Source organism: Phyllobates terribilis, unplaced genomic scaffold, assembly GCF_046119375.1.
Source record: "Phyllobates terribilis strain yellow unplaced genomic scaffold, ASM4611937v1 Scaffold_5__5_contigs__length_657084704, whole genome shotgun sequence".
Lineage (NCBI taxonomy): Eukaryota > Metazoa > Chordata > Amphibia > Anura > Dendrobatidae > Phyllobates > Phyllobates terribilis.
This window is the reverse complement of record NW_027362765.1, coordinates 100,170,803-100,192,449: the sequence shown is the minus strand read 5'-3', so window position 1 is coordinate 100,192,449 and position 21,647 is coordinate 100,170,803. Positions and strand designations below refer to the sequence as shown.

The following is a 21,647-nucleotide window of genomic DNA, read 5'->3' as shown; positions in this document are numbered from 1 at the left end:
AAGGAGTTTACCGTTCCTGGAAATACTGCAATACCAGGTCAATGCGTGGAGTGGACAGAGCAAGCTCTTTTTCCATCTCCCTTTTCTAAAAATCCATTTAATATATGGTCCCCAAATAGGGGACGTATCAGCTATTAAACTGAGAAGAACAGATTTTTTTCTTTTTTTAATTAAACACTCAGAACTTAAGTCTTTAAAATCTTAAATCGTATATCTCAAAAACTCAAGATTAGTTCCATCATCGTGCTTAAAATTCCTTTTCACTTTTTTTTTAAAATAAAAAAACAACAGTTAAACATATAACTAATACATAAACCACAAGTATGCCTCATTATTTTAAACAATATTATTCCAAGTCATTACAAACATTGAATTGGTTACTCCACTAATCCATACTCCATAGCAAAAATCAATAGGTAGTCTAAACTTCTAGGATTCATATTCTGTACATTTTCCACGGCATATACCATATCCTTTAACCATAACGGAATCTTATATGTCTCCATAAATCTATCCTTCTCCTTCAACAAATGTCTCCTAACCTTTTCCCTCAACAAAGCAATATTTTCCAATTTAACGATCTTCTCTAATTTACTCTGCATAGTAACTAAGGTAATTTCCACAGTTTTCGGCCTCTTCTCCACAACAACATTTTTTTTCACAGATGAAGACTCTGCACCTAAATCCATTGGTTCACAAGTCACCTTCTCCTTCATCTTACTTTCCACCTTCTTCTCCTCCTTCCTTTTCTCCTCCTTCTCCTCCTTCCTTTTCTCCTCCTTCTCCTCCTTCCTTTTCTCCTCCTTCTCCTCCTTCTTCTCCTCCTTCTTCTCCTCCTTCTTCTCCTCTTCCTCCACTCTCTTCTCTTCTACCTTCTTATGTCCTTTCCTCTTAGGGCACATTTTAAAAACATGCCCCAAACCACCACACAGGTTACACACCTTTTCCATGCTACAGTCCTTGTACTCATGTCCTTCCTGAAAACACTTAGAACAAAAAATCTTCGAGCACTCTTCTTTACTATGGCCATATTTTTTACAATTAAAACAAAAAACACCCATCCCAGCAAAAAACAGATCACCTGTAGCAGCTCCAATCTTGAAACGGGCTGGAGGTAGAATAAACTTGCCATCTTCATCTTTATCCAACTCACAACTCATCTTCCACTTACTAGTCCAAAACCCACATTGATTAAACACCTTACCTTTACTATCCACAGACTTGCAATATTTCTCCAGAAAACAGACAACATCTTCCTCAGTTACATACGGTGAATAAGACTTCACCATAAAAAGTTTCCGTCCAGGTTCGTAATGAGGTGTCACAGTAACTCCTGCAACACTTGGGTCTTTCCTCTTCCCATTCCACAAGTCCAAGAAATTTAACAAGGACTTTTCTCCACCAAAAGTGATGTCATAATATCCCCGATGAGGATAGTCCATCACAGTCAAAATGTCCTCTCTGCTCACCTTAAACAGGCCCAGCAAGAAGTCATTCATAAGGAACTCCAGTTCTCTCTCCTTCCTTGCATTCCCTTCAAAAGAAATCCGGACTGCATTACGAATCCTCATATATTCCGGGATACCATCCATTTCGCCAGCCAACGGTCACCCCAGTCGCAGGAAACCTTCAGTACCGGAGTACCAGGCTAGGTGATCGCTCCCCGTTGCCCAGGGACTAAGCCGACTCCCCAAAAGCAGCAGGAGGATGAAGTCACACAAATAAGTGCAACGATCCCCCCAGGCCAAGGAGCCGGGTACCCCAGGCACCTCTCAGCCAAGACCAAGGCAGCAACCACTAGATCACCACACTTGATCTTAGCCAAAAGGCCGAGAAGCGATAACCAGAATTGGTTGCGGCCTAGGGTGCCACCCTCGGATCCTGAAAAGTCCATTTGTGGAGATGGGCACCTGGACTCCCGTTAAGAAGACATGTTGTCAACCTCTAGATCCCTTACATGCCTGCACTTTTCGGCTTGCTGCTGCTGCAATCCACGCTTTTTAGATCTGCATAACTCCACCTATTTTAGCACACCACCCTCACCCCCTGCTGTTCCCACCCGCCTCAACACCGGAGGGAGGGAGGGAGGAGAACCAATTAAGGGGGGAAAAAAACGAGCAGTCGTCTATCCTTAGCAGGAGTGTTGCTGATTACTTACCTTACCTGCTGCTGCTGGCTGTCCAGCAGCAGACTGAAGGTGGCTGCTGCCGTGCGCAGGTATATAAAGGCTCAGAGCCTATTATGACACGCGCTATGCTCCATTGCCACATTCCATCTACTGCAGGCAGGATACCTGGCTGGCTGAATGTCACTGAGAATCTCACAGAGACCGCCATAAGCAACACTTTAAAAGAACGCCACAGACCAATCAACCAAACTTTTTTGGGTTATTTTTTATAGTCTGCAGGCATGAAATTAAAGAAGTCAGTGTTCCACCAGTGGGAGACAACTTTTCAGAAAAGTCATTGTAGTAAGCCAAAAAAGAAATTTTAAGTGCAGGGTAACCAGCGCAGCACATACCTGTTGGCTTAGTTGAGTTTAAACGGCTGCAGTTGATAACAAGGGCATTTGCTAAATAGATGGTGTGTGTGCAACAATATACTGAAAGGACAATTATATTGTGCAGCTTATCTCACCACCTGTAGTTAGATAGGTGAAAGCTCCAAAATGCTTGCCTAATATGGCTGTTTATCCAAAGGGAAGGAAAGGGGGAGAGCTAGATAGATAGCATTGCATTACAGTACAATGAAATGGAATGCACATTTGGTGAAGTTGAACGAAAACGAGTTTGTCATCTGGCTTCTGCAACTTTTAACATGAAAAGGGGACGTATCAGATATTAAACTGATAAGAACAGATTTTTTTTTTTTTTTTTAATACCATTCAGTAAAATTTTTCAAGCAACAATCAATAGTATAAAAACTCATACTACGTTGCCCAGTCTTACATCATAATGGTACTTTCTTTATTTCATATTTATAACTTTATACTAAAACAATTTTAATTCCTTTTGAATGGACAAAACTATAAAACATTCCATTATCATAAAATATGACAGATCACAGCACAAATTCAAGGACTTACTGGTACTTTACCAGTGACCTCCATTTTTTGACTTTCCATAAACCTTCTGAATCAGAGCCACCACCGCCACGTCTATCCCATAAATAAACTATGTATAACCTTGACAAAACCATCCTAACACAATTATTAACTGAGATTATTTTCCTTTTAAATAAACACAAATTCCTAACGTCCCACAGACTTTCTATTACACATGCCATTATCAACCACAACAATCTCTCTTTCACCAGGCTACTTGCACCCATCCCAAACATTACCACTCTCCAATTTATAAAATTCACGCCCGCTAGTTCCTTGCATAAACCACCCACTCCCTTCCAAACTCTCTGAGCATAATCACAATTCCAAACCAAATGCATAACAGTTTCACTCGCCCCACATCCATCCCTCGGACATACCTCTGTTCTAATCAGATCCCTCCTCTTCTGTATCTCTCTCACAGGCAAAATCTCATGCAAACTCATCCATACGATATCATGCTGCCTATTCGATATTCCTTTTATACTCAGGTTCCTCCATACACACAACGCTTTACTCGATCTCAAGCCCCTAATGTTACATTCAAACTCTCTAACACGCATCCTTCTCCTTACATTCCTTATCACTTTGAAATCACCCATAGGAACATCCAACAAATCATGCTTGACAACAAATTTTTCAACAAACTCATACCACACTGGACATTTAAACGAAACAGGCACTCTTGCATCCCTTCTCATCCATTTCAACCCAAACAACATCCATCCAGCCATATATTTAATCACAAAAGCCGTCTTGTTATCCCTACCTAACAGAACAACCACTGTTTTAATATAATTTAAACCAAGACAAATTTTAAATTTTGGGAAATCCATTCCCCCATGTTCACGTAACTTACACAAATATTCCCTTTTAAGTTTTTCCATCTTACCTCCCTAATAAAATGTAAAAATTAGCTTCTCAATCCACCTAAAACCCCTAAAAGGGGCTGGAAAAACCACTGACACAAAAAGTAACATAGGAAGAATCACTGACTTAATAATAAGGACTTTGCCTGACAGTGTCAAGTCCCGCAACCTCCAAAAATTTAACTTCTGTTCAATCCTCTTACCGCATTCATCCTAACTCTCATTCCCTTTCACATCTTTGTTAAACCACACCCCCAAAACCTTAATAGCATCTTCTTCACATATCACACCATCCATCCTAACACTCGAATCCCCAAAACACTTAAAGCTACACTTCCCCCAATTCACCCTAAAACCAGATGCACCACAAAAGAAATCTAAAGGCAACCTTGCTCGATTCATAGCAGCTATATTATCACTCACCACAACAACATTGTCCATATACCCCATTACCTTTACATTCTTTCCACCACTCCCTGTGATCAGAAGACCATTCATCACTTTCTCTTTCCGAATCATGCACAACAGGGGCTCAATCACACTTATAAACAGGACAGGGGACAACGGACACCCCTGCCTGACCCCTGATTTTATGCACACCTTCTCACTCAAACATCCATTCACTAACACTTCACTCACCACACCATCATACAAACACCTTATCGCATTCACAAAAACACTAGCAAAACCCATCCTATCTAACACCTCAAACATAAACGCATGCGACACTCTATCAAAAGCTTTCCCAAAATCCACACAAAAAACCATACATTTCCCCTTCCTGAACATACAATCTCCAATTACGTCCCTCAACAACAAGAGGTTATCAGTCATACACCTACCTGGCACCGCGCACACTTGATCATCACCAACCACACTTCCAATCACCCCACGCTTACGGTTAGCCAGAATTTTGCTAAAGACTTTATAGTCTGCATTGAGTAATGTAATCGGCCTCCAATTACGCAAATTCTTTTTCTCACCCTTCTTATATAGTAAAACAACTACTCCTTCTTTCATGGAATTACAAAGTGCACCATTCATCCAGATATATTGACATACCTCCACAAAATCAACACCAATCACATCCCATGCTTTCACATAAAACTCCACAGGCAACCCATCTTTTCCAGGTGTTTTATTCTTTTTCGCACCATCCACCGCCTTTTTAACCTCATCAAAAATAATATCCTCACTCAAACACTCACGTTCCCCTGATTCAAGCTGACTCTCTAACATACCTAACACATGTTCTTTCAAACCCCCATCCACCTATTTAGACTCAAATAAACTACTATAGAAACTATGTACCTCATCCAACACTTCCCTTCCAACCATAGTCATACCATTATCATTTACAACCTCATCCATCTCATCTTTTTTACTGCACAGTTTTTTAAAAAAGTACCTCGTACACTTCTCATCCATATCCAAATGCTCAACTCTCGTCCTAAAAATAATTTCCTTCCCACGCTTTTCCAAAACACGCTTCATCTCATAGTAACATAGTAACATAGTAACATAGTTTGTAAAGCCGAATAAAGACTTGCGTCCATCAAGTTCGACCTGTTAGTTCTGTAATTGCTAAAGTTGATCCAGAGGAGGGCAAAAACCCCAAATGATTTGGCCAATCTTCACCTGAGGAAAAATTCCCTCCCGACTCTGAAACCAGCAGTCAGAATAAATCCCTGTATCAACCTACTATTTTATTTTATTTTTAAGTATATGCTGAAATCTGCCTGGTATCTAGAAATGCATCCAGTCCCCGCTTGAACTGGTGTAGTGAATCCGACATTACCGTCTCCTCACTCAGTGAATTCCATATTCTCACTGCTCTTACCGTAAAGAACCCCTTCCTATGCTGGTGCTGAAACCTTTTCTCTTCCAGTCTTAGTGAGTGCCCTCTTGTTACCGTAATATCCCTCCTTTTGAACAAATCCCGGGCAAGATCTCTATACTGTCCCCTAACATATTTGTACACATTTATTATGTCCCCCCTCAACCTTCTCTTTTCCAGGCTGAATAGTTCTAGTTTTGCCAACCTCTCTGGGTATTGCAGTCCCTCCATTCCCTTTATTAATTCTGTTGCCCTCCTTTGTACCTTTTCAAGCTCATTTATATCCTTTCTTTATATTGGGGCCCATAACTGAGCACAGTATTCCAAGTGTGGTCTGACCAGTGCTTTGTACAGTGGAAGAACAATGTTCTCATCCTTTGCAGCTATACCTCTTCTGATACATCCCATTACCATGTTTGCCCTTACAGCAGCGGCCTGACTTTGGGCACTCCAATTTAGTTTGATATCAATCAAGATGCCCAAGTCCTTCTCCATCTCTGAATTCCCCAATGATTTCCCATTCAGTGAGTACTGGTGACTTCCATTTTTCCTTCCCATATGTATGACCTTACATTTCTCCTCGTTAAACCTCATTTGCCATTTAATGCTCCACCTACCCAGCTTATCCAAATCCCTCTGTAGGTCTGCACTGTCCTCTTTTGTATTAATTGTTTTACATAACTTTGTGTCATCTGCAAATATTGATATTTTACTATTTATCCCGTTGACTATGTCGTTAATAAAGATATTAAATAACATTGGGCCTAGTACAGACCCCTGTGGTACCCCACTAGTGACGCTTACCCAATCTGAGTATATTCCATTTATAACCACCCTCTGCCTTCTATCCTTTAGCCAGTTAGCTACCCACTTGCAGACATTTTCCCCCAGCCCCATCATTCTCATTTTGTATACCAACCTATTATGTGGCACGCTATCGAACGCTTTTGAGAAGTCGAGATACACGACATCCACTGGTTCCCCCTGATCTACTCGAGAGCTAACCTCCTCGTAGAAGTCAATCAGGTTTGTTTGGCAGGAGCGATTCCTCATGAATCCATGTTGGTTCGGGATTAAAAGATTATTAGCATCAAGATGCTCCGTAATTGCCTCTTTAATGAAGCTTTCAAAAATTTTGCCCACAACGGACGTCAGACTCACCAGCCGATAGTTTCCGGCGTCACTTTTCGCTCCCTTTTTGAATATTGGCACTACATTCGCCTGTCGCCAATCAAGTGGCACAGACCCAGTCTCAACAGAGTCCTTAAATATAAGATATAACGGTCTGTCTATCACATTACTTAGTTCCCTTAGTACCCGTGGGTGTATGCCATCAGGTCCTGGTGATTTGTTTATTTTAATGTTACTGAGGCGTTTCTGTACCCCAGCTTGGGTTAGATTTGTCATACTTAGTGGAGGATTAAGTTTGTCACTTCTCATTTCTCCTGTTAGTTCGATTTCCTTTGTGAAAGTTGTCGAAAAAAAATTATTTAATAGATTAGCTTTATTCTCATCTTTCTCTATGATTTTGCCTTCCTCACTTTTTATCGGTCCAATATTATCCGATTTAATGCTTTTACTATTTATATACGTAAAGAACAGTTTGGGATTTGATCTACTTTCCCTAGCAATACGTCTCTCTGTTTCCTCCTTCGCTATTTTTATTTGTTTTTTACAGGTTCTCGTTTTTTCCTTGTAACACATTAGTGCCTCCTTACTGTTTTCCTGTTTTAATCTCTTGAATGCCTCTTTTTTGCTATTTAACGCCCCTTTTACGTTCTTGTTCAACCATATTGGTTTCCTCTTATTTCTGGCCCTTTTATTCCCATACGGTATATACCTCTCGCACTGAGTATTCAGAATTCTTTTGAAGGTTTCCCATTTACTATTCATATTCCTTTGATTAAGAACTTTGTCCCAGTCAATAAGTTGAAGGCTTTCTTTCAGCTGATCAAACTTCGCCCTCCTAAAGTTTAATGTTTTTGTTGTTCCCTTATTGATAACCCTACTGAAGGGCATTTTGAAGTCGATAATATTATGGTCGCTATTACCTAGGTGCCCCCCTATCTGTACCTCAGTTATTCTATCAGGCCTACTAGTCAATATTAAGTCCAACACGGCCTTCCCTCTCGTTGGTTCCTGCACTAGTTGGGAGAGATAATTATCCTTAATATTTGTCAAGAACCTTTTTCCTTTCTGAGATCTTCAGGTTTCTGTTTCCCAGTCAATATTCGGGTAGTTGAAATCCCCCATTACAATCACTTCATCTGAGTTGATCACTAACATCATTTCCTTTCATACTCATTTTATGTAACCACTCAATCCTCATATTTAAATCTTTAAATCTGCCTCTTTCAATTGCTGCTTTTTTATATCCCCACCTCCTAAAAAATTTCTTAATTTCCACTTTCACCCAATCCCACCATACAGTCACATCCACAAAATTATTTTTCCTAGACCTCCACCATTCATACTTACCTTCGATGTCTCTCATAACCCTAACATCCTCTAACAACTTAACATTTAGCTTCCATACCCCAACACCATGCACTATTTTTTTATCACCTTCAAACATACCCCACAAACATTCCTGGTCTGTAAAAGAAAAAACATGCTGTTTAAAAAATGTACACACCAAACCTCTATTTGTATACAGCATGCGGTCAATCCTGGACACTATTCCACCCCTATCAGCTCTATATGTGGCCGGTGGTGGCTTACCCAAAAATTCCGCTGCATCTAAAAAAGAAAAATCAGATGTAATTTGATTAAGGACCTTACCCGTGACATCAATTTCCCCTTCAGAAACACAATTGAAATCACCAACTAATAATATTGGATTCCTTCCAGGCAAAAATAAACGTATTTTCTCTAATAGTGCTAACCTATCCCCTTTGTTAATTGGACAATACACATTAACAATTTTCACCCTCCACCCTCTCCCCTTAACCACTGCCATTATACAACAACCTGGCTCCACCACCATATAATTTTCAAAACTTAAATCCCTATTCCCCAACAAAATCCTCACACCATCATTTTTGTTTGTCATTGAACCTGACCAAATGCTCTTCCCATATACCCAGTCCTTTTCAGGAGGTGACTCTTCAATTCCGCACTCTTGCAGACAGTAGATATTTGCTCCAAGATTTTTTAGTTCTTCCAGTATAGCAAATCTTCTAGGCTTAGATTTCATAAGCCTTACATTTACTGACCGTACACTACAGCCCACTTTGGAGCCCATTTTTTAACCATATTCGGTAAAAAAGAACATACTCCCCACCGAAGAGTCAACCTTTCTTGTCTTGAAACTCGATTCCTGATAAGCACAGAATGCTGGCCCCCTCCTCCAAAAAAGACCTCCTATGAGAGGCACTGTATCTCTCGGGATAGCTCCTATCACTTAAGGGGCTGATGCTCCCAATACTGGCAGGTGAAATATCTGGCCCAAACTTCTTTGCAGAAGACACATCAGAGTCCTCATCAGGGGGCCTCACCACAGCCCCGGTGAATTCATCCTGGCCACCACCACCTTCTTGATTTGCCTCTGAGCTTTCCAAAGCCAACACCGGCGTTGTGGAGAGTGAACCGCTCACTTCTCCCTCACCACTCACATCAAGCAGAATTGACATATCTGCAGGCTCCATCTCAACAGCGCTTCCACCAACAGGATCGGGTGCTTCCTCCATCACTTCCATGAAGTCCCTTACTGCCTCGATCGCCTCACCAATAGTGGCGGCAGTACTAGAACGTGGGGACACGGCCTCTGCATATGTACTGGTACGGTGGAGACAGTCCTTAAAAGCGTGTCCCTCCTCCTCACACGCATTACAGACCATGGAGTTAGTACACTCCTTTCCCAGATGACCCTCCTTATTGCATTTCCCACAAAACCTCTCCACCGTGCAGTCCTCTTGGTAGTGTCCAAAGGATTTACACTTCCTGAAAAAACGCGGAGCACTGGGAAAATACATATACCCTCTATCCCTCTTGATGGCAAAACTGAGGGGAGGATAGTGGATACCCCCAGGTCCCTGGGGGTCCTCCTGGAACCGTACAAAAATCTTGTGTTTACCAGTCCACAAGCCCATCTCATTCCTCACCTTGTGTGAGTAGGACACATAGATGCAATGACGGTTCAGGAATCTAGTAATGTCCTCCACATCCACAAGGGGGTTGTGCATAAACACAACAACTGGCACTTCCCCCTTAGTATACAATACCGTGAAAGTAAGACCATCAAGAGCCGGATGATCCAAGGTTTGCTGATCCTTTAGAGTCTTGAAAAGATTCTGGCAAGCTGCCATACGATCAAAGACCAAAACGTACCAGCCATTCTTTGGGAACTCCTGTAGGCAAATGATGTCTTCATGACCAACATTCAAAATCTTGAAGATGACGACTTCCACCAAGAACCGCAGGTTAAAGAAATTCCTCTTCTCTTCCTCAATATCAATGCGAAAAGCGTTTTTGACCCGAATATCATCGGTCCCGGCATAGCGAATCTTAACGCCCATTATCACCTCTCGTTTCCTTTGGACCCCCCCAATAGCAGCATGCAGCTTAAGCCACCTAAGTGGCGATGCTGCAAGGCCGAGGGGGAGACACTATAGGATCCTTTTGACCAGATACAAGATTTTAGCCAAAAGGCCGAGAAGCGATAACCAGAATTGGTTTCGGCCTAGGGTGCCACCCTCGAATCCTGAAAAGTCCATTTGTGGGGATGGGCACCTGGACTCCCGTTAAGAAGACATGTTGTCAACCTCTAGATCCCTTACATGCCTGCACTTTTCGGCTTGCTGCTGCTGCAATCCACGCGTTTTAGATCTGCATAACTCCACCTATTTTAGCACACCACCCTCACCCCCTGCTGTTCCCACCCGCCTCAACACCGGAGGGAGGGAGAAGAACCAATTAAGGGGGAAATAAAACGAGCAGCCGTCTACCCTTAGCAGGAGTGTTGCTGATTACTTACCTTATCTGCTGCTGCTGACTGTCCAGCAGCAGACTGAAGGTGGCTGCTGCCGTGCGCAGGTATATAAAGGCTCAGAGCCTATTATGACACGTGCAGTGTTCTATTGCCACATTGCATCTACTGCAGGCAGGATACCTGGCTGACTGAACAGCACTGAGAAGCTCACAGAGACCGCCATAAGCAACACTTTAAAAGAACGCCACAGACCAATCAACCAAACTTTTTTGGGTTATTTTTTATAGTCTGCAGGCATGAAATTAAAGAAGTCAGTGTTCCACCAGAGGGAGACAACATTTCAGAAAAGTCATTGTAGCAAGCCAAAAAAGAAATTTTAAGCGCAGGGTAACCAGCGCACATACCTGTTGGCTCAGGTGAGTTTAAACGGCTGCAGTTGATAACAAGGGCATTTGCTAAATAGATGGTGTGTGTGCAACAATATACTGAAAGGACAATTATATTGTGCAGCTTATCTCACCACCTGTAGTTAGTTAGGTGAAAGCTCCAAAATGCTTGCCTAATATGGCTGTTTATCCAAAAGGAAGGAAAGGGGGAGAGCTAGATAGATAGCATTGCATTACAGTACAATGAAATTCAATGCACAGTTGGTGAAGTTGAACGAAAACGAGTTTGTCATCTGGCTTCTGCAACTTTTAACATGAAAAATCCAATGAGGCGAAGAAAAGCAAAGCCTAAAAAGTCGTTCCAAAAATGCGACAAACAAGCAAAATCAACAAAATGCATTGAATTCAATTCTTTCTGATTTTATAAACTGCATTAAAGAAGGAGTGCACCGGTCCTGGAAATACTGCAATACCAGGTCAATGCGTGGAGTGGAAAAAAGAGAGGGGTCGCTCACTGGTCTATTCGGGTGCTCTGAAGAAAAGAGTAATCTCAATTGCAAAAAGAACTTCGGCACTCCATACATGAAAATATAAGAAATATTGTATCTAGACTAATGTCACTTTGAAAAATGAAGTTTTTTTGCGCATAATTTGGCCAATTTATGTGTGCCCATCAACCACGACAAGGTCACCTTCGTATGATGGGAAACTACGCTACGCTACCACTGGATATGCCACTCTTGGGCTGTAAGCCTGTATGGGCTGGTAGAGCTAGTTAAAACCACCTGTGACTGAATGGGAGGGACACATGGTCTGAAAAAAGGCTGTCAAACTTCTAATAGTGTGAACACGTACCTGCTGCAATGCTCCAGGAGCGGGATCCCAAAAATGATTAATAGAAAAAAGAGAGGGGTCGCTCACTGGTCTATTCGGGTGCTCTGAAGAAAAGAGTAATCTCAATTGCAAAAAGAACTTCGGCACTCCATGCATGAAAATATAAGAAATATTGTATCTAGACTAATGTCACTTTGAAAAATGAAGGTTTTTTGCGCATAATTTGGCCAATTTATGTGTGCCCATCAACCACGACAAGGTCACCTTCGTATGATGGGAAACTACGCTACGCTACCACTGGATATGCCACTCTTGGGCTGTAAGCCTGTATGGACAATATGTCTATGCTTGGGCTTTTAACCTACAATGTATGGGCTGGTAGAGCTAGTTAAAACCACCTGTGACTGAATGGGAGGGACACATGGTCATAAAAAAGGCTGTCAAACTTCTAATAGGGTGAACACGTACCTGCTGCAATGCTAGTGGTTTTAACTAGCTCTACCAGCCCATACATTGTAGGTTAAAAGCCCAAGCATAGACATATTGTCCATACAGGCTTACAGTCCAAGAGTGGCATATCCAGTGGTAGCGTAGCGTAGTTTCCCATCATACGAAGGTGACCTTGTCGTGGTTGATGGGCACACATAAATTGGTCAAATTATGCTCAAAAAACCTTCATTTTTCAAAGTGACATTAGTCTAGATACAATATTTCTTATATTTTCATGTATGGAGTGCCGAAGTTCTTTTTGCAAATGCTTGGAGTGGACTGAGCAAGCTCTTTTTCCATCTCCCTGTTCTAAAAATCCATTTAATATATGGTCCCCAGATAGGGGACATACAGTATCAGATATTAAACTGATATGAAATTTTTTTTTTTTTTTTTAAACCATTCAGGTTAGTTTTATAGCATATCAGTAGGATATACCAAAACTGTTGCAAAAAACTTCTCATCATCATGGCCTTATTTATTAAGTGTGAAGTAACCTAATATATACAGAAAGAAGAACATCTTATTAATATAAACAAAAAGATCACTGAAATTTTACTATATTCGACTGGGCGGTAAATTTAACAGATTATAGTTTATTTAGAAGGGACCGGAAACAGGGGAAGGGCGGAGGAGTCTGCTTATATGTAAAGTCACGTCTAAAGCCCAGACTAAGGGAAGATATAGGAGAGGGAGAAGAGGGGGTCGAGTCCATGTGGGTAGAGATAGAGGGGGCAAAAAATAATAATAAAATATTACTGGGGGTCTGCTATAAGCCACCCAATATAACAGAGGAGAATGAGAAACTGCTATTAGGACAAATAGACAAAGTAGCAAAACATAATGAGGTGATTGTAATGGGGGACTTCAACTACCCGGATATTGACTGGGAAACAGAAACCTGTAGATCGCAGAAAGGAAAAAGGTTCTTGACAAATATCAAGGATAATTATCTCTCCCAACTAGTGCAGGAACCAACGAGAGGGAAGGCCGTGTTGGACTTAATATTGACTAATAGGCCTGATAGAATAACTGAGGTACAGATAGGGGGGCACCTAGGTAATAGCGATCATAATATTATCAATTTCAAAATGCCCTTCAGTAGGGTTATCAATAAGGGAACAACTAAAACATTAAACTTTAGGAGGGCGAAGTTTGATCAGCTGAAAGAAAACCTTCAACTTATAGACTGGGACAAAGTTCTTAATCAAGGAAATATGAATAGTAAATGGGAAACCTTCAAAAGAATTCTGAATACTCAGTGCGAGAGGTATATACCGTATGGGAATAAAAGGGCCAGAAATAAGAGGAAACCAATATGGTTGAATAAGAACGTAAAAGGGGCGTTAAATAGCAAAAAAGAGGCATTCAAGAGATTAAAACAGGAAAACAGCAAGGAGGCACTAATGTGTTACAAGGAAAAAACGAGAACCTGCAAAAAACAAATAAAAATAGCGAAGGAGGAAACAGAGAGACGTATTGCTAGGGAAAGTAGATCAAATCCCAAACTGTTCTTTACGTATATAAATAGTAAAAGGATTAAATCGGATAATATTGGACCGATAAAAAGTGATGAAGGCAAAATCATAGAGAAAGATGAGGATAAAGCTAATCTATTAAATAAATTTTTTTCGTCAACTTTCACAAAGGAAAAAGAACTAACAGGAGAAATGAGAAGTGACAAGCTTAATCCTCCACTAAGTATGACAAATCTAACCCAAGCTGGGGTACAGAAACGCCTCAGTAACATTAAAATAAACAAATCACCAGGACCTGATGGCATACACCCACGGGTACTAAGGGAACTAAGTAATGTGATAGACAGACCGTTATATCTTATATTTAAGGACTCTGTTGAGACTGGGTCTGTACCACTTGATTGGCGACAGGCGAATGTAGTGCCAATATTCAAAAAGGGAGCGAAAAGTGACGCCGGAAACTATCGGCCGGTGAGTCTGACGTCCGTTGTGGGCAAAATTTTTGAAGGCTTTATTAATGAGGCAATCATGGAGCATCTTGATGCTAATAATCTTTTAATCCCGAACCAACATGGATTCATGAGGAATCGCTCCTGCCAAACAAACCTGATTGACTTCTACGAGGAGGTTAGCTCTCGAGTAGATCAGGGGGAACCAGTGGATGTCGTGTATCTCGACTTCTCAAAAGCGTTCGATAGCGTGCCACATAATAGGTTGGTATACAAAATGAGAATGATGGGGCTGGGGGAAAATGTCTGCAAGTGGGTAGCTAACTGGCTAAAGGATAGAAGGCAGAGGGTGGTTATAAATGGAATATACTCAGATTGGGTAAGCGTCACTAGTGGGGTACCACAGGGGTCTGTACTAGGCCCAATGTTATTTAATATCTTTATTAACGACATAGTCAACAGGATAAATAGTAAAATATCAATATTTGCAGATGACACAAAGTTATGTAAAACAATTAATACAAAAGAGGACAGTGCAGACCTACAGAGGAATTTGGATAAGCTGGGTAGGTGGAGCATTAAATGGCAAATGAGGTTTAACGAGGAGAAATGTAAGGTCATACATATGGGAAGAAAAAATGGAAGTCACCAGTACTCACTGAATGGGAAATCATTGGGGAATTCAGAGATGGAGAAGGACTTGGGCATCTTGATTGATAGCAAACTAAATTGGAGTGCCCAAAGTCAGGCCGCTGCTGTAAGGGCAAACAGGGTAATGGGATGTATCAGAAGAGGTATAACTGCAAAGGATGAGAACATTGTTCTTCCACTGTACAAAGCACTGGTCAGACCACACTTGGAATACTGTGCTCAGTTATGGGCCCCAATATATAGAAAGGATATAAATGAGCTTGAAAAGGTACAAAGGAGGGCAACAAAATTAATAAGGGGAATGGAGGGACTGCAATACCCAGAGAGGTTGGCAAAACTAGGACTATTCAGCCTGGAAAAGAGAAGGTTGAGGGGGGACATAATAAATGTGTACAAATATGTTAGGGGACAGTATAGAGACCTTGCCCGGGATTTGTTCAAAAGGAGGGATATTACGGTAACAAGAGGGCATTCACTAAGACTGGAAGAGAAAAGGTTTCAGCACCAGCATAGGAAGGGGTTCTTTACGGTAAGAGCAGTGAGAATATGGAATTCACTGAGTGAGCAGACGGTAATGTCGGATTCACTACACCAGTTCAAGCGGGGACTGGATGCATTTCTAGATGCCAGGCAGATTTCTGCATATACTTAAAAATAGAATAAAATAGTAGGTTGATACAGGGATTTATTCTGACTGCTGGTTTCAGAGTCGGGAGGGAATTTTTCCTCAGGTGAAGATTGGCTAAATCATTTGGGGTTTTTGCCCTCCTCTGGATCAACTTTAGCAATTACAGAACTAACAGGTCGAACTTGATGGACGCAAGTCTTTATTCGGCTTTACTAACTATGTAACTATGTAACTATATGCCGCCACGTTTTAAATTTCCATATTCCCTTGGCATCTGTTCCACCACCGCTACTACTATCCATCTTGTAAATCCAAAATAGCCTACAAAGAACAATCCTAATACATTCATTTACTGTAATTGATTCCATATTCCCTCGGCATCTGTTCCACCACCGCTACTACTATCCATCTTGTAAATCCAAAATAGCCTAGAAAGAACAATCCTAATACATTCATTTATTGTAATTGATTTCCTTGCCCGCGACCAATCACCAATATTGCCGCCAAATTTAAGCACCGCTTTGCTGATTGGTCGCGGTTGCCGAACGCGACCAATCAGCGATTTTGGCGCAAAATTTAAACACCGCTCTGCTAATAGCGCCCCGTCTGCCGCATACCTATTCTAGAATACCCGATGCATTAGAATCAGGCCACCATCTAGTAATCATATAAAGACTTAACTTCATTCAGAAAAACCCTAGGGAAACCCATCCTCTCCAACACTTTAAACAGAAACACATGCGAAACTCTATCAAAAGCCTTTTCAAAATCAATTGCTAACACCATACACTTCTGCTTTCTAGTCTTACAATCCCCAAGCATATCCCTTAACAATAACAAATTATCACTTATACTCCGACCAGGCACGGCACACACTTGGTCATCCTCCACAACCCTACCAATCACCTCACGCATACGATTTGCTAACAATTTACTGTAGACCTTATAATCAGCGTTAAGCAATGATATGGGTCTCCAGTTCTCCAAACGCTTTTTTTCACCCTTCTTAAACACAAGAACCACTATACCCTCTTTCATACTGTCACACAAAACACCATTCATCCACATATACCTACAAACCTCAGTCAAGTCCTTACCCAAAAACTCCCAAGCTTTCACTTATAGCTCCACAGGCAACCCATCCTTCCCAGGCGTCTTATTCTTTTTAGCACTCATAACGACATTCCTCACCTCATCCAAAATAACATCCTCACACAAAACATCACATTCATCCGAACCAAGTCTCTTCTCCATACCACTCAATACATGCGACACAAGTCCAGAATCAATCCATTTCTCATCGTACAACTTACTATAGAAGCCATTCACCTCATTCAACACATTCTTCCCAACCACACTAGATCCATCTTCACCTACCACTTCACTCAAATCCAACTTCCTTCCATTCATTTTTTTAAAAAAGTACCTGGTGCACTTTTCATTTTTTTCCAAATGCTCTAGCTTGGTACGGTAAATGATCTCTTTACCTTTTTCATCCAGAAGACATTTTAACTCATTCTTAACAACCTCAAGCTGATCAGACATATCCATTCCTTTCCTAACACACCCACGCAACCAATCAATCCGTCTGCCTAAGTCATTAAATCTATTACGATATCTGGCAGCTTTTCTGTAGCCCCATTTTTTAAAGAAAGTTTTTAACTGTAATTTCACCCAATCCCACCATTCAAGCACACTACCAAAATCATGCTTACGCCACCTCCAACTTGCATACCTTATCTCCAACTCACTCATCACCTCCTCATCCTCCAACAACTTCGTATTCAATTTCCAAACCCCACCCCGAAATACCATGTCCCCATTCGCACTAAAAACTCCACGCAAACACTCATGATCAGAAAAAGGTACCTTATGTTGAACATAACTTGAACAAACCATATTTTTGGAAAATAACATCCTATCTATCCTCGATGAAATATTACCTCGGTCAGCATAATATGTTGGCGGTGGTGGAATGCCATACTCAAGTATTGCAGGGTCTAAGAAAGAAAAATCAGAAATAAGTTGAGATAACTTTTTTCCCGTAATGTCCACATTACCTTCTGTGACACAATTACAGTCACCAACAAAAACTGTAGGAATTTTTCCTGGGAGAATAAAACTCAATTTCTCAAGAAGAGCAAGCCGCTCCTCTTTTTTAGTAGAACAATATAAATTAATAATTCTAACCTTCCACCCCCTATAACTCAAAAAAACAATAATGCAGCGACCCACCTCCACAACCGTGTAACTATCAATAATAATATTCTTATTACCAACTAAAATCCCCACACCATCATTTTTGTTAAAACTGGACCCCGACCAAACATACTGGCCATAAGGCCAGTCCTTATCCCCTGGAGATTCAGTAATCCCACATTCTTGTAGACAATAGACATCTGCACTCAAACCCTTTAGATAATCCAGAACAGTTGCTCTTCAGGTAACAGATCTAATAACCTGAAAAAAAAAGAAAGAAAACATCAACTCAACCTTCATCAAGCAAAGCAAAGCTATTACCATCTGGCTGAATGCCAAATGTAACAATCTCAGGAGAAAATACATCTGACGGGTAAACTCGAGAGTCCACCGGGCTATCACACACGGCAGCAACGGATGAATACTCAGTCCTTGGCTTCTTCATGACCACATCAGGTTCCTCCTCATCAGAGAAACGGGCAGCAGACAAGTCCCCTTGGCCACCGCCCCCGATCTCCTCTGAAGCAGTATCGCACCACGATATGACAGGAGAATTGGACAAGTCCATTTCCCCCTCACCACGGACACCAAACTGGGGAGGGAAAGGTGACACCACCTCAGGAATCACCATGTCAAAGCCTCTAGAGGCAGGAGGCTGAACCTGGGCATCTTCGAATATGTCCTCAATCGGAGAGCCATCCTCTTCCTCTTGGGGAGCAATTGCCTCCCCAACATCCAGAAGGGGACCTTGTGGAACCTTAGTAGAAGTTGAAGGAACAGCAGGCCCCTCCGCAGCCACTTGAGCAAAAGACCTAGGAGTGGTTCTGGCTTGACACTGCCTAAGAACATGCCCCTCCTCACCATAAGTATCACAATTTACCTGGTTCTTGCAGTCTTTCACCATATGACCAGTCGTGTTACACCTCCTGCAGGATGGCGGATACCTGCAGGACTCCTGGACATGACCATACATGTTACATCTTCTGCAGAAAAATGGAGCATCAGGAAAGTACAAGAAACCAGTGTCTCTCCCAATAGAAAAACTCATAGGCGGATAATGTATGCCCCCTGGCCCCTCGGGGTCTGTAGCAAAACGAACAAAGTACTTGTATTTGCCAGTCCACAAGCCTTCTTCATTCAAGATCTTGTGGGAAAAATGCACATAAGTACAATGCCTCCTCAAGAATACAGTAATGTCCTCCTGGGGGATAAAGGGATTGTGCATAAACACAAGCACCGGAACATCCCCCTTTGAATAGAGGACAGTAAAAGTAAGTCCATCTAGAAGGGAGTTCTCAGTATGGCCTTTCAAGGTTCTATAAAGGTTTTGGCAAACAGCCGTAGTAGAAAGAAAGAGCACATACCTTCCATGACTTCTAAATTCCTGCAGGCAAAGAATGTCCGACTTCTTAATCTTCAAAGCGTCATAGAAGATGGCATTCACCAGGTAGGACATGGAAAAATGTCCCTTCTTCTCCTTGGAAATCTCGATACGAAATCCATTCTTGACCCGGGGGTCCCCGGTCCCAGCAAAATTCAGCTTGACTCCCATAGTCAGCCACGGAAATCGCCTTCTCGTTTCCGCCTCACTCTCCCCCTATAGCAGCATCCAGCTTAAGCCACCGAAGTGGCTATGCTGGAAAGCCGAGGGCTAGCACTCAAGGAACCTCCTGTCCAGACACTTGATCTGAGCCAAAAGGCGAGAAGCGATAATCAGAATTGGTTTCGGCCTAGGGTGCCACCCTCAGATCCTGAAAAGTCCATTTGTGGAGATGGGCACCTGGACTCCCGTTAAGAAGACATGTTGTCAACCTCTAGATCCCTTACATGCCTGCACTTTTCGGCTTGCTGCTGCTGCAATCCACGCATTTTAGATCTGCATAACTCCACCTATTTAAGCACACCACCCTCACCCCCTGCTGTTCCCACTCGCCTCAACACCAGAGGGAGGGAGGAGAACCAATTAAGGGGGGAAAAAAACGAGCAGCTGTCTACCCTTAGCAGGAGTGTTGCTGATTACTTACCTTACCTGCTGCTGCTGGCTGTCCAGCAGCAGACTGAAGGTGGCTGCTGCCGTGCGCAGATATATAAAGGCTCAGAGCCCATTATGAGACGCGCAGTGTTCCATTGCCACATTCCATCTACTGCAGGCAGGATACCTGGCTGACTGAATAGCACTGAGAAGCTCACAGAGACTGCCATAAGCAACACTTTAAAAGAACGCCACAGACCAAACAACCAAATTTTTTTGGGTTATTTTTTTATAGTCTGCAGGCATGAAATGAAAGAAGTCAGTGTTCCAGCAGAGGGAGACAACATTTCAGAAAAGTCATTGTAGCTGTTAGGAGGGCGGTTGCAGACAACTTTATTAAATGGAACGCAACCGACCCTGGGGTCCGCGATGCAGCCAAGAGGACTGCTGCCGAACACTTTCCGGGTGGAAAGTAAAGTAACCAACTTAAAGATAACCCTTCCGTGTTAACTACACACCGGACAGGGTATAGCGGTACGCTCTATCTCCGTTTACTGCACGGAGGAGAGAGCGACCGGCGACGCACCTAACAAATATCTTAGCCCTTCGTGTTAACGCACATGGAAGGGTAAAACGGTACGCACAATCTCCAAGAGCCGCAGGAAGACGTGCGTCCGTGGGAACAGCTGTAGCCCTGTCTTTGATACAGGCGCTACGCTATGGGGATTGGCGCTAAAGCGGTTCACACAATTTCCAAGAACTGCAGGGAGATGTGTGACCGGACTATGAGCAGTAGCCCTATCTTCGGTACAGGTGCTACGCTATAGGAGACGGCACTAGCGTGCGGGTGATTCCCGCCGGGTGTTCGAGCACTCAGCCGGCGTGCTACCGGACTGAGCAAACCCGCTCTATTTAACTCACAGGCGGCTCGAGGTGTAAGGGCGAACCCCCTGGTTAGAGCCAGTCAGCGAAGCGAAGCTACCTGCCTCTATGGAGCTAACCTGCCTAGCAGAAACTATGGCTCTTTGAGCCCGGAGTCAGCGTGCACACCACAAACAGCTAGCTCAAATGATCTGAGCGCGCCGCCATGTTTGTGGGCGGGCCTTTTAAAGATTAAGCCCTGCCCCACTGTCGCACCATTGGTGACGACACCCGTGACCAATCAGGCGGTGCCAGGTCACCGGGTCAGGTGGGTGCCAACCCACCAATCATGATCCGCCAAGTCACGGACATGCTCAGTGCGGAAAATCCTGGACTTAGATTCCGCAAGCCCTGTCTCCCTCTGTAACCCAGGCTTAACATTGCTAAGCACAACTACCTGGGAGAAAAACAGTGCTTGTGGACCAGCTAGGCTTTGGGGCTGATGGCGATGCTGAGCAGCATCAGCCCCAGCTGGACTGAAATGGGAGACCACAGAAGGTCCTGGGCCTATTTTGAATCCAGCACCAGACCGATGCCTAACAGTAGCAAGCCAAAAAAGAAATTTTAAGTGCAGCAGAGTAACCAGCGCACATACCTGTTAGCTCAGGTGAGTTTAAACGGCTGCTGTTGATAACAAGGGCATTTGCTAAATAGATGGTGTGTGTGCAACAATATACTGAAAGGACAATTATATTGTGCAGCTTATCTCACCCTCTGTAGTTAGTTAGGTGAAAGCTCCAAAATGCTTGCCTAATATGGCTGTTTATCCAAAAGGAAGGAAAGGGGGAGAGCTAGATAGATAGCATTGCATTACAGTACAATGAAATGCAATGCACAGTTGGTGAAGTTGAACGAAAACGAGTTTGTCATCTGGCTTCTGCAACTTTTAACATGAAAAATTC

General features: G+C 42.5%; 1 non-coding gene across 1 annotated transcript; it reads right to left on the bottom strand.

Annotated features, from left to right (window-relative positions):
- Window positions 1-189, bottom strand: LOC141150827 (U2 spliceosomal RNA). Its single transcript, XR_012246928.1, has one exon. It is a non-coding gene; the product is annotated as a U2 spliceosomal RNA (small nuclear RNA).
- Between the last annotated feature and the right edge of the window lie 21,458 nt (window positions 190-21,647).